The sequence below is a fragment of the Eptatretus burgeri genome, chromosome 12 (genome assembly GCF_056783735.1).
Source record: "Eptatretus burgeri isolate ZD-2024b chromosome 12, Ebu_testis_v1, whole genome shotgun sequence".
Taxonomy (NCBI): Eukaryota; Metazoa; Chordata; class Myxini; order Myxiniformes; family Myxinidae; genus Eptatretus; species Eptatretus burgeri.
This window is the reverse complement of record NC_140972.1, coordinates 69531909-69547562: the sequence shown is the minus strand read 5'-3', so window position 1 is coordinate 69547562 and position 15654 is coordinate 69531909. Positions and strand designations below refer to the sequence as shown.

Sequence of the window (15654 nt, the reverse complement as noted above, 5' to 3'; positions counted from 1 at the left end):
GAGAAAGAGAAAGAGAAAGAGAAAGAGAAAGAGAAAGAGAAAGAGAAAGAGAGAGAAAGAGAGAGAAAGAGAGAGAAAGAGAGAGAGAGAGAGAGAGAGAGAGAAAGAGAAAGAGAAAGAAAGAAAGAAAGAAAGAAAGAGAGAGAGAGAGAGAGAGAGAAAGAGAGAAAGAGAGAAAGAGAGAAAGAGAGAAAGAGAGAAAGAGAGAAAGAGAGAAAGAGAGAAAGAGAGAAAGAGAGAAAGAGAGAAAGAGAGAAAGAGAGAAAGAGAGAAAGAGAGAAAGAGAGAAAGAGAGAAAGAGAGAAAGAGAGAGAGAGAAAGAGAGAAAGAGAGAAAGAGAGAAAGAGAGAAAGAGAAAGAGAAAGAGAAAGAGAAAGAGAAAGAGAAAGAGAGAGAGAGAGAACGGAGATAAGTAGAAGGAAGAAAACATCAGATGCTTCCAACTCGAGCTATGTTCTGCAAAATGATTTTTAAAGGACACATAAATTTTGTCCTGTTGAACCCAAAATTGAATCAGTTCATTTTTGTTTTGCAGCCCATACTTTTGCCATGTTTGTTTGAAATCCATTCTGTGGTTCACAAGTTATAGCGGCAACAATGATTTTCAATTAAATATCACATAGCCATAGACCTTTAACCTTTTGCCCCCAAAATCTAATCAGTTAATATCTCTACGACAGTTCATATTTTTGTAAAGATTGGTTGGAATCCCTTTAGCAGTTCATAAGTTATCACTGTAACGAAATTCTGTTTTGCATGCACGCACGGACGCACACACAACCGGACAGACAACCCGAAAACATAATGCCTCCGGCACCTTCTGCTGTGGAGGCAGAAAAAAATGGACAAAAACACAAACAGAATTATGCGGACAGGCAACCATGAAGGCAATAGGGTGGTACTTCACCTTCATGCATTATTCTCACACATCACAGTGGATGCTTGAGGGGAAAGTTCAGGTTTATATAACAGGGAGCCTCCTTCCTAGGATGTAATTAATTTCAGAAGAGAGATAACGTGCAGTGCAAAAGAAGTAAAGTGTGGTGAGATGGATAAAGTGGTTTATATAAGATGAACACATATAAAATATTGCTCAAAATACAACCACTCCTGAGGAAAAAAAACCACACGACAATTTGATCCTAACATAAAATAGGTTTGTTTCGGACTTTTTCCAGTTAGACATGTGTTAGTCCCCATGGGTCAGGAACTATGAACCAGAATAGCACTAAGTTCCTTGACTTTGCAAGAAGTCATGGACTTCGGGTGGCTGGTTCATGGTTTCAGCGCCCACAAACTCATCGCTGGACTTGGTATCCCAACGCTGGTGGTGTGGCGAAGGAGATTGACCATGTCCTCATTGACGGTCGCTGGAGGATGATCCAGAACTGCATGGTCTACTTGAGTGCTCAGTTCCTCAATACTGACCACCGGCTTGTTGTAGCAACTCCAAAGCTGCACCTTAAATCCTGGAGAATGGTAGCATCCCAGCCTCGGCTGGATGTTGGCAAGCTCAAGGAAGAGAGGGTAGCTGAGGAGTTTGCGAACAGGCTGAGTGCACATTTGGGGTGTCGAGGTGCTTTGGGGGGTCCTGAAGAGTTGTGGAGTGCCTTCAAGACCACCATCTTTGATGTTGCCGGTGGATGTCTTCGATCTCACCGCAGGGCAAAGAAGAATTTTGTCTCTCAAGGGACACTGGATACCATTGACCAGAGGCGCAGGGTGAGGCTGAATGGCAGAGCTGAGCTATTCAGGGAGCTGAGGCATAAAACTGTACGTGCACTGAGGGTGGACAAGGAGGCCAATGTGTGAGGAATCTGTGAGGGGGTAGAGCATCACCTGCGGACAGGTGATTCGCGCATTGCGTTCATCCAAGAACATCCCTTGGAGGACTGTAGTTATAGCAGAGAGTGGTAGGCTCTTGACAGAGGAGTCTGAAGTGAAGTCCCGCTGGGCCGGTTACTTTGACCGGTTGTACCAGGCTGATCCACCAGCTGTCGAGTTGGACGTCACGGGTGTTACAATCCCTGTTGCTGACCCTCCAATCAACTGTGGTCCACCTTCGCTTGTGGAAACACGGGCTGCGGTGAACCGGTTGAAATGGGGTAAAGCTCCAGGGATGTGTGGCATCCATGCCGAACTTCTCAAGGCTGGTGGAAATGCTGCACTCGTGTCGTTGCATGCAGTTTTGTGCTCTGCCTGGAACACAGGCATCATCCAAACTGATTGGAAGAGGGGCATTGTTGTCCCTCTCTGGAAAGGGAACGGTGATAGCCAAGAGTGCAACAACTACCGAGGGGTGACGCTGCTCTCAGTGCCGGGCAAGGTCTTTGCTCGGATAATTCTTGATAGGGTTCGCCACCATCTGCTTGAGCACCAGCGTGCAGAGCAGTCAGGCTTTACACCAAAGAGTTCAATGATTGACCGTATCCTTGCTCTTCGTGTCCTTACCGAACACAGACAAAGGTTTTGGCAGGGGCTGCTTGCAGCCTATGTTGATCTCTGTAAAGTGTTTGATTCAGTGAATCGGGATGCCCTCTGAAGGATTATTGGTCTTCGTGGGGTGCCACCACAATTGATCGAACAGATGTCTGAACTCTACTCTGGTACTGAGAGTGCTGTGAAGTGTGGTGGTACCATCTCTGACTTATTTCCAGTTGTTACTGGAGTTCGTCTGGGGTGTGTACTGGCCCCCACACTTCTCAGCACTTGTATGGACTGGATTTTAGGGAGGATGTTGGAGAGATCAAGCTGCAGTGTATTGTTTGGGAATGTCAAGATCTCGGACCTTAATTTCGCAGATGATGCAGTCATCTTTGCGAAGACTTTAGATATCCTTTTGGGTGCCCTCAAGGTGCTGAATGAGGAGTCGGAGCCGCTGGGATTATGGGTTTCTTGGGTCAAAACTAAGATCCAGGCTTTCAATGACATCTTGGATGCTGCTCTCCTGTCTGTGCCTGTTTGTGGTGAGGATGTTGAGGTCGTGGAGAGATTCACTTACCTTGGCAGTGATATTCATATCTCTGCTGGCTGTAAGTCAGAGGTCAATAGACGTCTGGGTCGGGCCTTGGAGTCAAGGATTCACTGGATCATGTGGTGTGGCGCTGCCGGTATCTGTGCGAGAGGACAAAAGTCCGAGTCTTCAGGTCCTTGGTGCTTCCAGTCTTGCTCTATGGATGCGAGACTTGAACTCTGACCAAGGATCTGAGATGTAGACTTAATTCCTTTGGTACCAGGTCTCTTCGTTGAATCCTTGGCTATCTCTGGTTGGATTTTGTGTCCAACGAGTGGTTGCTGAGAGAGACTCGGATGAGATTTGTTTCCTGCATGGCCCATGAGCGTCAGTTGCGGCAGTATGGACATCTGGCTCATTTTCCTGACGCTGATCCTGCTCACCAAATTCTCTCAGTGAGGGAGTCTCGTGAGTGGAGGAGGCCAATAGGCTGACCACGTGCCTAGTGGTTGCAGCAGGTTGACCAGCATCTCAAGGACATGGGGATGGGCCTGGCATCTGCCTGGGGGAAGGCCAGACGGAGGCCACTGGAGTACCCGTGGAAAGTGGATGCAGCGACGTGCTGTTCTGGCACATGCTCCCATACCTGACCTGACCTGACCAGTTCAGTAAATGGCAAGTGAGATGCAGAATGATGAGTATGTTTATTTTATTATTTTTGTCACCTCTCTCTTTATTAGTTTTGGCAAGCACTGCAGAAAGGTGTGTGCTGCACCCTGATAATACTAAAACGTCATTGCAATATTTTGTGTTTGAGAAAAATTTTTTACGTCAAGGATGGTAAAATTCAAAACGTGTGAAATCAAATTCTTATTCTGATGTACCATACACTAGATGGTTTGACATTGCCTTCCCAGCAGTAGTTAGGGCAGAAATTTGTAATTTTCAAGGTGCGGCAATAGCTCACCCAAACGTCGCGAAGGACACAATGGGATTTTAACGTCCACCAACTCAAGCTGGCAGATGGGACTCCCAGTTTAACGTCCAACTGAGGGACGGCACACACATACAGATGAATCACACTGCCTGTGAAACACCAGGATGATAGTTTAGAGCTTGGTCGAGATTCAAACCTAGACAGCTTAGTACGAGTGTGCATACCTTGGCAACTTAGAATAAAAAGGTTCTCAGGAACAAAGGTTTAATTGTCAGATAGAACCTTTTGATTCTAAGGCGACGATCCCTAGGCCATCCAGCCAACCTGTAGAAACGAATAAATGTGTTGAAGACACAACTAGCAAAGCATAGCCTATGGTCAAGGACGAAGTAAACATGATTCAACTCGGCGTGAGATACAACTCGGTAATCTCACTTGGACCTTCCTTGAGAAATAAGTATTCATTTTGACTCTGATATCATTTTCAGAACAAAACAATTAACATTATATCAACATTCTCTCTCAGTTATCTCAAAGGCAAGATCAAACTATGGGAGTATAAACACATGCATAGGGTGCATCCACATATAATGGAGCAAGTGTTTGTATGTATGTATGTCCATTCAATATGCATCCATTGATTGGACAGCTGTCTCGACGCCACACACTATTGTAACCTGGAAAAAAAAATCATACATCTGCCATTTTGGTGCTATGGCAAGCCACATCAGAAGTGTCATATTCACAATCACCATACCCTCCCAGTAAGTTTTCCGTTCAGTGTAAAACAACCGAAGCGACTGTTAAAAGGATCATCAAATAGCGAATGGTTGGAGCTGATGGGTGTCATGGGCCTTGTGAAGGCAATAGTACATGTAGGCATCACGCCTCTGTTGTCACCCTGTGGGTCAGTGCAATTGTAACGAGATATCTGCAATTACAAAATAACCGCCGAGGGTAAGCCTCCCAACCGGGAAGCTTCCCCTTGGCAATCACCTTTGACTTACCCTTTGTCCACGAGTCAATGATGTCCATTTTTTTGCACCATCATATGAACTTGATCTTCAACATCTAGCAATAGAGTGTAAATTAATAAAATGTGTCCCCATGTTCAGTGTACCCATAAAACTCACATCATGAAAATCAGAGGAAAATTATTCAAGTTCGATCAAAAAGGTGTCTTTTGTTAATTCGGTCACAATCTGGAAAAAGTAGGTTAAGGACACTAATAAAACTGTAAGGGCACTCGGTAGAGCACATAGGTACATCTACCATGCAATGTCTGATCCAGTAGAGCATGTTGGGCCCAATAAATTGTTGAGATATCATGCTTTCATATATAATTTTTGTTCCCATCTCTCAATGGTGAAGAATCACTTTCAAAATTAAAAAAAAAATCTGGATCTGCATTCACCAAAATCTAATGAATTTGGCCTTGTCACATGCCTAGCCTGTCCACCAAGTTTTGGTAAAGACAGTCCAAAAACCGATAGATACAAGGTTGACATCGGAATAGCATAAAAATCACGTTAAAACAAATATAAAAGCACCAAGATCAAAGCTAAATTAAAACACAATTCAAACAAATATTATACATGTAATCGATAGTTATAGTGCCTTCAGAAAGTATTCATACCCATTGACTTTTGTCACATTTTGTTATGTTACAGCCTGAATTTAAAATAGGTTAAATGTAAAAAAAAATTATCACCAATCTACACAAAATACCCAATAATGACAAAGTGAAAACATTTTTTTAGAAATTTTTACAAATTAATCAAAAATGAAAAGCTAAAAGGTCTTGCATCGATAAGTATTCAACCCCTTTGAGCTCAGGGGCACCCAATTTCCTTTGATCATCCTTGAGATGTCTCCACAACTTTATTGGAGTTCCCCTTTGGCCATTTAAATTGATTGAACACGATTTAGAAAGAAACATACTGTTGCGAATTCGCGCCCGCCGGCGTGCGAGCGGCCACGTAACTCGAATCGTGGCACGTCGCCCACCGGACGGACAATTCTGTCGTGACCCTCTCGGACCAACGCCGGGAGCTCGTCACGGGTGGGCCTTTCGACCTCACCACAATCGAGCCAATCGGCCACCCGCGTAGGATAGGGTTGTTCGCCAAACTCGACCTACCTAAGTACCCACGCGGATGGTAAACCGGGCGATCGTACCTCGCCGCAGGTCGACTCCGGACACGAGCCGCTTGGGCGGCCCGTTCTGTACTATTGGGATAACCGAGCAGTGTTATCGTCGACCTGGACGGTTCAGATTAATTACCGGGATGTTGCACCCACTACGAACCCCTTACGTGATGCAAGATGGAGGGTCAATAAAGAAAAGACGAAGCGAAACGGGCACAGTTCAACAAGCAAGCATTTTATTCATAACCACAGACACAAAGCACGTATATACAGCCATACAATAATCAAAATGCACATATAACAGCCAAAACAAAAGTAACAATGCAGAGCTACAACCGAATACACATACACACGGCAACACTTAAACAGTTCTACTTCACGAGACACGGCGCCACAAGATCCATACAAAAACCCCGAAAAGAAAATGGTGACTTACCTTTGGGCCGTCGAGTCCCTCTCCCACGTCCGTCGGCGTGGTCGCGCCTGGCCGCGACTCCGATCCCTGGCGTGGTAGGCGAGTCCTCTCCAGAGTGCCTCGCGCCGGCACGTGTTGGCTGCTCGACGTCACAGACGGGGTTTCCGGCGCTATCTCAACGTGGATAGAAAGGGGGGGGGGGGAAACGTGGTTGCTCGAGGTCATGGTGTGGGGAATGGCAGACGCTCTGTCCCGCCCGCGGGGTCTCGGGACCGCACCACGAAGAGGAGACGAAGAGGAAGAGCGAGCCGGAAGAGAGAGAAGAAGACGAAGTCAGCAAGAGCACCAAAAGCGCTCCGCTCGTGTCCGACTTTTGTAGCCCGGGGCTCCGCCCTTCACCCTGCCCCCGTTTTCGGCTCCACCCTCCTTCGAGAGGGTTCCCGAAGAGGGGCGTTCCCTCTCCCCAACCGCCTCACGCTGGTCATCCACCAATCGGCGGCGAGCTGCCCTCTCCCCTTCCTTCACACCAAGCGCGGGGAAAAACAGGCGGGAAAAAACCCGCGCGTCCTCGCAGCTCCTTCCTTGGCGCCCTTGTTTGCCGTTCGGAAGCAGACGTAGTGGCGAAGATGTGGTAGCATAGATGGTGGCGGTGGCGTGGTTGTAGTGATGCTGTTTGTTTGAAATAAAAGATAGAACAGAAAAATGGCTAACTGGAGGATCGCAGCCCGGATGGATCACATAAATTCCCTCTATACAACGGGTTTGGGCTAACTACACATGTACCTATGAAGCTATCTCACCTGAGGGTCCTTTATGGTGTAATGCGAATTTCCACAGCCATAACAATACCTTTCTATATAAGGTCCTACAGTTTACAGTGCAAGTCAGAGCAGAAACTCATGAATAAGGAGATGGCTTTGTCCATGAGTCATGGTTCCTTGCTGCAGTGAAGATGGATGTTTCAGGACCAGTGAAGGCTCCGTTCAGTCTTAGAGTCTCGTGAGTGGAGATAAAGACTGGTGAAAGTGGCACGTACACATGCACACACACACATACATGAATCGTGATTTACATTTACACGTGCACGATTGTGATTTTACATATAATATACATATAATACACATACATATTGATGTGTTCATACACATATTATACATATTGTTACATGCGCATGTTATATGTGACAGGTTGCATTATATACACAAATGTTATACATATTGTTATATACACACGTTATACATAACATATTGCACTTATTATATACACACATTATGCGTGACATATTGCACGTTTTCTACACACATATTATACATATGGTAATATACCCACATGTTATACATATGGTTATATACACACGTTATACATATGGTTATATACACATATGTTATACAAGACATTGCACATGTTACATACACATGTGTTATGTATGACATATTATATATACACTGTTATACGTGACATATTGCAGATGTTATATACACACGTATTATACATATGGTAATATACACACATGTTATAACATGGTTATATACATGTTATACGTAACATATTGCACGTTATATACACACATATTATTCATATGGATATATACACAAATGTTATAGGTGACAAAATTATAAACACACGTTGTACGTGACATGATGCACTTGTTATATACACACATTATTTGTGATATATTATAATATTATATCCACAAATACACACACACACACACACACACACACACACACACACACACACACACACACACACACACACACACACACACACACACACACACACACACACACACACACACACACACACACACACACACACACACACACACTTGGCTCGACCATTTTCACATCGTTTCCTTGTGAATTATTATTGGAGCAAGATTGATAATTTGTGAATCTCCTCCAGTTTACATCACTGGGGTACAGCTGTGTAACCGATGCAATGTTCCTGAACATTTGGCCAGAATTTTTGAATTTTTATGGCATGCCAGTGAGAATTGACTACTTTACGTGTAAATGGTAGCGCATTTAATGCAAGCCATAAATCGATGCTTGCAGATGGAACCCCAGCTAACCCATCTGACATCTCACATCACCCCTCTGACAGATGGCACTTTTTTTTGATGCATAAACTTGCAAGAAAAGCACCAGTGTAACATTTTATAGTCAGGTCGGGAATCAAACCAAGATTATAGACAGCTCAATGTAAAGTAAGGTGCATTTGTTCCATCTTGGGTCATTTTCACACTAAAAAAAAGCTTTTCAAGTCTTTCTCTAAACCAAAAGATTTTGCCATCACAAGCTCAGTTGGAACTGGGCACTTTGGATTTGAATAGGTCAGACTTGGTGTTATGTCTTGGCTTTTCACACACACCGACCTTTGTAATGTCCTTTTCAAAATGTATTTATTTATTGTTGTAAGGCCAGGCACTAACACAAAGTCCATTCTTGGCATCTTTGGATTTCTTTCAGTCTACACACCATCCATTTGTAGCCCAATAGAGTGTTGTACTCTCCTTTCTCCTTTGGAGCCAATGCACCTACCTTCCAACTTTCCGTTCTGTATGCTGTGCAGTTAAATTATCTGGAAATCACTGGAAACAGCCATCAAGAGGCTGAGGCACAGGGTCTACTGCTGCTCTATGAGGATAAACACGATTGAGAAGCACCCCCCCCCCTTGCTTGTCATCCTCGGCAGGTCCGGGCTTTCCACTGGTCAGAATCCTTTGGTCTCTGTCTCTCTGTGTGTCTCTGTGTGTCTCTGTGTGTCGCTCTCGCTTTCTCGCTCTCTCCATGGAATCAACTCCCCTTGTCTGTCCAATCACCGTCTTCCCTCATAGTTCCAGCTCACAGGCATCTCAGTCAATCAAAAAAAAAAAAAGGGAACTTGCACCAATGCAGATCAGACGAATAGGGGCAGGCATTTTACCAACTACCTGAAGGTCAACAATCACCTGGGTGTTAACTGACAAAACCTTTTTCCAGTTAAGAATCCCAAAATCCTTTTGACAGTCCTGGAGGGCTAATAAAGGGAGCTTGCACATATAGCACACACAGGACAAGGACATTATGAGACATCAATGTACCTTACATTAATTGAAAGGATATGTAACAACAAACAAATCAAAACTGCATACAGTATGATATTTTAATCTGGGATTCAAACATCATGATCGTTATACTCAATATGGAAACACCAAAAAGACCAACCTGATTCCTTACACTGTATTCTTAACACTTATTGCTGCTGCACTCAGCCAGATTTGAACCCAGAACATATCAAACTTAAAGGGCACTCAGTCGAGTGCATACCTCCACCCCATAATGCCTGATCCACGAGAATATATCGGGCCCAATACATTTTTGAAATATCATGCTATACTGTACAATATCATTTTGGCCCAATCTCTCAATGTTAAGAATCACTTTAAAAAAACAAATAATTCTCGTCTCCAGATCTTCACCAAAAATCGAATCAATTCGTCGTTGTCACACACCCAACCTGTCCACCAAGTTTCATCCGAATCTGTCCACAACTTTTTGAGATATCCTCCACACAAACAAAGACAGAAAGGGGTGAAAATATAAGCCCCTCCACCTTCGGTGGCAGAGGTAACTAGAGTGTTCATAGACCACGATACCCCTCACAGTGTTCAGGTACATACTTCAATATAAATCAAATAATGATTTTAAAGATCGTTAAAAAAAATCTTGAAGTTTAGCATGATTGCAGCAGTCTTACACACCACCCTTATACACCACCCTTACACACCACCCTTATACACCACCCTTACACACCACCCTTATACACCACCATTACACACCACCCTTATACACCACCTTATTTAGCATGTCCAAGTACTGCTAAACTGGAGGCTATTTGAAGTGACAAGTCGGCAATTTGTGTTATGCAGTGTCCAACTATATAATTAAGTTTAAATAAAATAAAGATTGTAAAAGTTGTTTTAATAAATTAATTCCAGGTTTTACCACTGTTTTATAACTGGGCATAGTGGCGTGTGCCTGTAATCCGGCTACTCGGAGGCTTGGGTTGGAGGATCGCTTGAGGATGGGCACTCTGCGCTGGGCCGCGCTATGAGAGGGTGTAGGGCAGCCCGTAATCATAGCGAAACCCAATCCTTATCCGTGTGTCGTAAGAGGCGACCAGGGTTGCATCAGGAAGGGCATCCGGCGTAAAACCTGTGCCAAATCAGTATGCGGATCATAACGGATGATCCGCTGTGGCGACCCCTAATGGGAGCAGCCGAAAACCGAACAACAAACACTGTTTTATCCAGTGTCGATTACACCACCCTATCTAATATGTTACAGTAGTTTTTCATGCTTGTTGTATGTGTCCTTTATGACTTCATTAAAAAAAAAAACAGTCAGTTTCCTGTTTGGAATGATTTTCAATTTTATTTTACTGCCAGACAGGCAGACAGAGTAAAAAAAAACAAAATCACGTCACTTCTCTTTGCGCACGTGCGATCACGTCATAATCAGAGACAAAGTACTGCTAAACCGCAGGTTTGTCTTCTGAATCATGTTCTGATTAGTGTTCAAAATATAACATTCAATTTAAATAAGTTGTTCCTCGATCATAAACTGACGTTTGTGGACAGACAAACAGAGGGACGGACGGACGTGAACCAATTGCTTAACCTCGCTTTTCGTTTCATGTGTACTGGGTAATAATACACATCCTGACCAGCTAGGCCACCACTTGCATGCTGACTGGAAAATGTCTTATATTATACAAGACTGTGGTGGTTTGCACAATCAGTTCATTTACATGGTATGCATTTAGATGGCGACAGTTGTCTCAATTTCCTCCCGCTTTAACAGGTGTCTGCTTTGGTGATGATTTAAAGCTGCAGTGCATGGTGAAATTGGGTCACGCAGAAAATGCAACCAATGAGGAAAAGAATTGTACAAACAATGAGGTGGTACATTATGGCATCTCTGGTAGTACCTCATATCATTCCTCTTCCTTCGTAAACAACACAAGGCTGCAGGTAGCATCATTGGCTGAGGGTGTGGCTGTGCCGCTGTTGCAATGCCCCTATTACCAATACACTGGAACTCATTTTGCTGACCTCAGAAGGATGGCAGGCTGCATCAACCCCACTTGGTGTTAATTCAATGGCCGACAGGGGCTCAAACTCAGGACCCTAAGATCCCAAGCCAGCCACCCTAACCACTGAGCCAACACCAGGCTTTCTCGTATCATTGAACTTACTTCATCTGTTGGCAATTATTCTGACTGTTCTTGTGTAAAAGGTGAAGCAAAATACCTGTTTAATAAGCCTGCCATCTCACCTTCATCACTAGCCACTCTCCTGGTGCTCTTCCTCAATGGGCCCACACTGGTCCTAACCTGTTCTTTTCCCCTGATATATTTAAATGTGTTGGTTGTTGGTTATTATCTCCATATGCGGGTTTCAGAATGTGGAATTGAGTCCTCCCAGGGTGGGCTCAAAGTATCCACCTTCATTTCTGTGAGAGGTCACGATTCATGGACCAAGCTGTGAAGTTTTCTGCTTTCAAAGTTTTGTGCCAAGGGTTCTCTTTAGGATCGTTAGTGAGCCGAGGACAGCTTCCAACTGTAGTTCGTTTGTAGTGATATTCCCAGGGATGGTTTCTAATATTTCTGTGAGGTTCTTCATCATCATTCCCATGAGGATCTTTGTCATCACTGGTACAACTTTGGCATTCTTCAGCTTCCAGGATTTTTTTCACTTCATGCTTGAGGTCTTGGTATTTGGTCATTTTCTTGATTTCTGCATCGTTAGTCCAAAATCACTGGTATTAGCACATCAATAAGCAATGCCTTTCTCTCTTTTTTAAAAAAAAATTTGTACCGAAGTATGACATCTGGTTGCAATGCTTTGTTTTCGATGTTCATGCCCGATGGGATCAATAGATCGTATGTGTGCGGTACTTCAATGTTTTCAGTGATTGCTTTTGGGTCATTTCCCCACAAATTTTCTGGAACTGGAATATCAAGGTTTTTGCATATGTGCCAGTGGATTACTTCACAAACTCTGTGTCGTGTGTACAGCTGTTCTGACATGTTATTATTATTATTATTATTTCATTTTTTTTTCCATGTTCGGTCATTAAGCTTCAAATATCTTTCTCTTTGCTAACCCCACGTCCACCCCTCACCTGTTTTTTTTCCTATGGTAATACAGTCACCACTGCCTGCTCCTGCTGCACCGTCACCACTACCTGGTCCTGCTGCACCATGACCACCGCTTGCACCTGCTGCACTGTCACCACCGCCTGCTCATGCTGCACCGTCACCTCCGCTTGCATCTGCAGCACGTCACCACCACCTGCTCCTGCTGCACTGTCACCACCGCCTGCTCCTGCTACACCATCACTACCGCCTACTCCCGCTGCACCGTCATCCGCACCTGCTCCCGCTGCACCGTCATCCACACCTGCTCCCGCTGCACCATCACCACTTCCAATATCCTCAGCAACCTCACTCCACAACTGTAACCAACTATTATCGACAAATTTCTCACATTCTGCTACTTGCTGCAAATTATCTATCTATTCCTTCAACCTAGTATAACTATACTCAAATGGGCTATTTCCTCACACTTCCTTCAACAGTAAGGACCCTCTGCTTCCCCTATTGTTGCTATGGCCCACATTTTACATCTATCCCATTTTATGAACTCCTCTTCCTTTCTCCTTCAGTCTCGAGTTATTCCCTATTTTTATCCCCATACTCCCAAGGTCCCAACTGAACGAAACACTAAACTTAACATGAGGCCTCCCCCGCCCTGCTTCTTTCAATAAACGAACACAAATACCCACTAAAACTGTTATGATCACAATTACAGCTTTATAAATACAGTCCCACAGTCCCTGACAAATTACGATAACAAAATATGCAAAACAACAAACAAACAAGCAGTCATAGACTGGTACTTACGAAATCGTCAACTTCACCTCTGACCTTGTCTCTAGAGAAGCTGTCTCTAGAGAAGGTCGCGACGCAAACCAGAAGTTTCTACGATGATTCTGTACCAAACCATCAAAAATCGTAACGTCAACCGAAGCAAAAATCTCCATTTCTCCACGCAATTATTTTATATTATTTTATCAAAGTCACAAAACCGTAATATTCGGCCATTCACCAACAATCTTTACATAATCCGATGGGGTAGCGAGTCAGGCATGCGACGATAACCTTTATTGGGATAAAAAATGACTTTTAAAAACCATCTTTATCGAAAACACCGTCAGCGCGCACACGCAAAACCTTCACGTGATCAACGCCGCCTCTGCTCAAATGCACTGCATCACGTGACGACCCGTGATGCGCGAGTAAAATATTTTTTATACAATCTTAAAACGTCTCCAAAACATCCGATTTTTACCAGAATTTCGACAACCGAGTTTTAAGCGTCCTAAGCGATCGCAAAACCAAAGACAACATTAAAATCGAAGTTAAAACGAACTCGTAACGTCGAGCGAAGCAAAAATCTCCATTTCTCCACGCAATTATTCAATATTATTTTATCAAAGTCACAAAACCGTAATATTCGGCCATCCACCAACAATCTTTACATAATCTGACGGCTCAGAGAGTCAGGCATGCGACGATAACCTTTATTGGGATAAAAATGACTTTTAAACACCATCTTTATCGAAAACACCATCAGCGCGCACATGGAAAACCACTACGTGACTCGATGCGCCTCAGCTCGAGCGCGCTGCATCATGGGACGACCCGTGACGCGTCGAGTGAAATATTTTTTAGACAATCTTAAAAAGTCTCCAAAACATCCGATTTTTACCAGAATTTCGACAAGCGAGTTTTAAGCGTCCTCAGTGATCGCAAAAAACCAAAGACAAAATTAAAATCGAAGTTAAAACGAACTCGTAACGTCGAGCGAAGCAAAAATACTCCATTTCTCCACATTAATTTACGGAATTATGTTTGACCTCACTGTGACCTTGACCTTTGACTGATTTTGACCAAAATCTAATCAGCGCTACCCACCACCCTCCTGAATCACGTGGTGTAATTTGACATTGGTAGCTTAATCATTTCTCGAGTTATCGTGCCTACAAACAAACACACAAACTCACACAAAAACAAACACACAAACAGAGGACCTAAGTCATCAATATACTTTCGAAATCTTTAGATTTCGTAAGTAAAAACACAGAACTGTACTCACAAATGATTACAAAGGTTTTCCTTACAATTGATTGAATATATTTTAGGGAAAGCTTGAATGAGCAATTAATTCCTCAGTGAGTGGAATATTAATATATTGTATGGTTTTTGGGAACATTGTTTACATTACATCAATGCCCTATGGTCCAAACATAATTAATGATATACGGCCTCAATCGATCCACATCATGTAGCACTCCATAGCACGTGCGGACCGGCACTTGACAGTGCTTGTGGATAATGCTTGACTTGTCGAGTTACACTATAATATTCATCATTACCATCATCATCATCATCAAACTAAAATATGCAATTTGGTGTCTGTCTTTGATCGATGCATTTCGTCGATAGTTATCCAATCTCAACCAAACTTGTCATGAGGACCAAGGGTTCATCATAACTCATGAGACAAATAAGGTTGCTGCCACCTTGTTGCCCTCCACCCCAAGGTACTCCGCAGGGTGGTCGACGCAATTTCGACCCGGTGGAAGAGCGTATGTTATGACGGGCCTTCTTCTCAATCGTTTTCACCTTAATTTTACATTTTCAGACATTATTTTCGGTGTATTACGTCACTTTAGTGTCAGCTCAAAATCCGGAGGAATTCCGATGTTTTATTTCCTTTTATCATCTTTACAAAACCATAGCAATTTGGATAATCGTTTTCAACGTAGAGCTCATCACTTGCTCACTTGGATTTTTAGGTCATTTGACGGTTGTTCCTTTTCCTTTCTTGTCTATTTCAATTTTTGTTCTTATTCCTTTATTTTAATTGACTGCATGGTACACAAAATAGAGTTGACACCCACCCTTCACCCTAAAATAATTTTCTCAGAAAAGGTAGCACAAGCAGCCATAAAGTTCTCAGAATCCTAAAATTTCTGTGGCCCTTAGGCGGGCCCCAGACAGACACCCTACCACATCGGCTTAGCGCTGTGCGCTATTATGTCCCCCTATCCTCCACTTTTTCAAGAGCGATTGACACCTTTGCGCACT

The 15654-nt window shown here is 43.5% G+C and overlaps 1 long non-coding RNA gene across 1 annotated transcript in view; it reads right to left on the bottom strand.

Moving 5' to 3' along the window:
• LOC147015872 (uncharacterized) overlaps positions 1–13688 on the bottom strand; it is a 54110-nt gene extending 40422 nt beyond the window's left edge. The window contains exons 1-3 of the long non-coding RNA XR_015049893.1: positions 13405–13688; positions 6475–7469; positions 4898–4961 (exon numbers count right to left, since the gene is read on the bottom strand). This is a non-coding gene — a long non-coding RNA (uncharacterized LOC147015872). The remainder of the gene's footprint in view (positions 1–4897; positions 4962–6474; positions 7470–13404) is intronic.
• Between the last annotated feature and the right edge of the window lie 1966 nt (positions 13689–15654).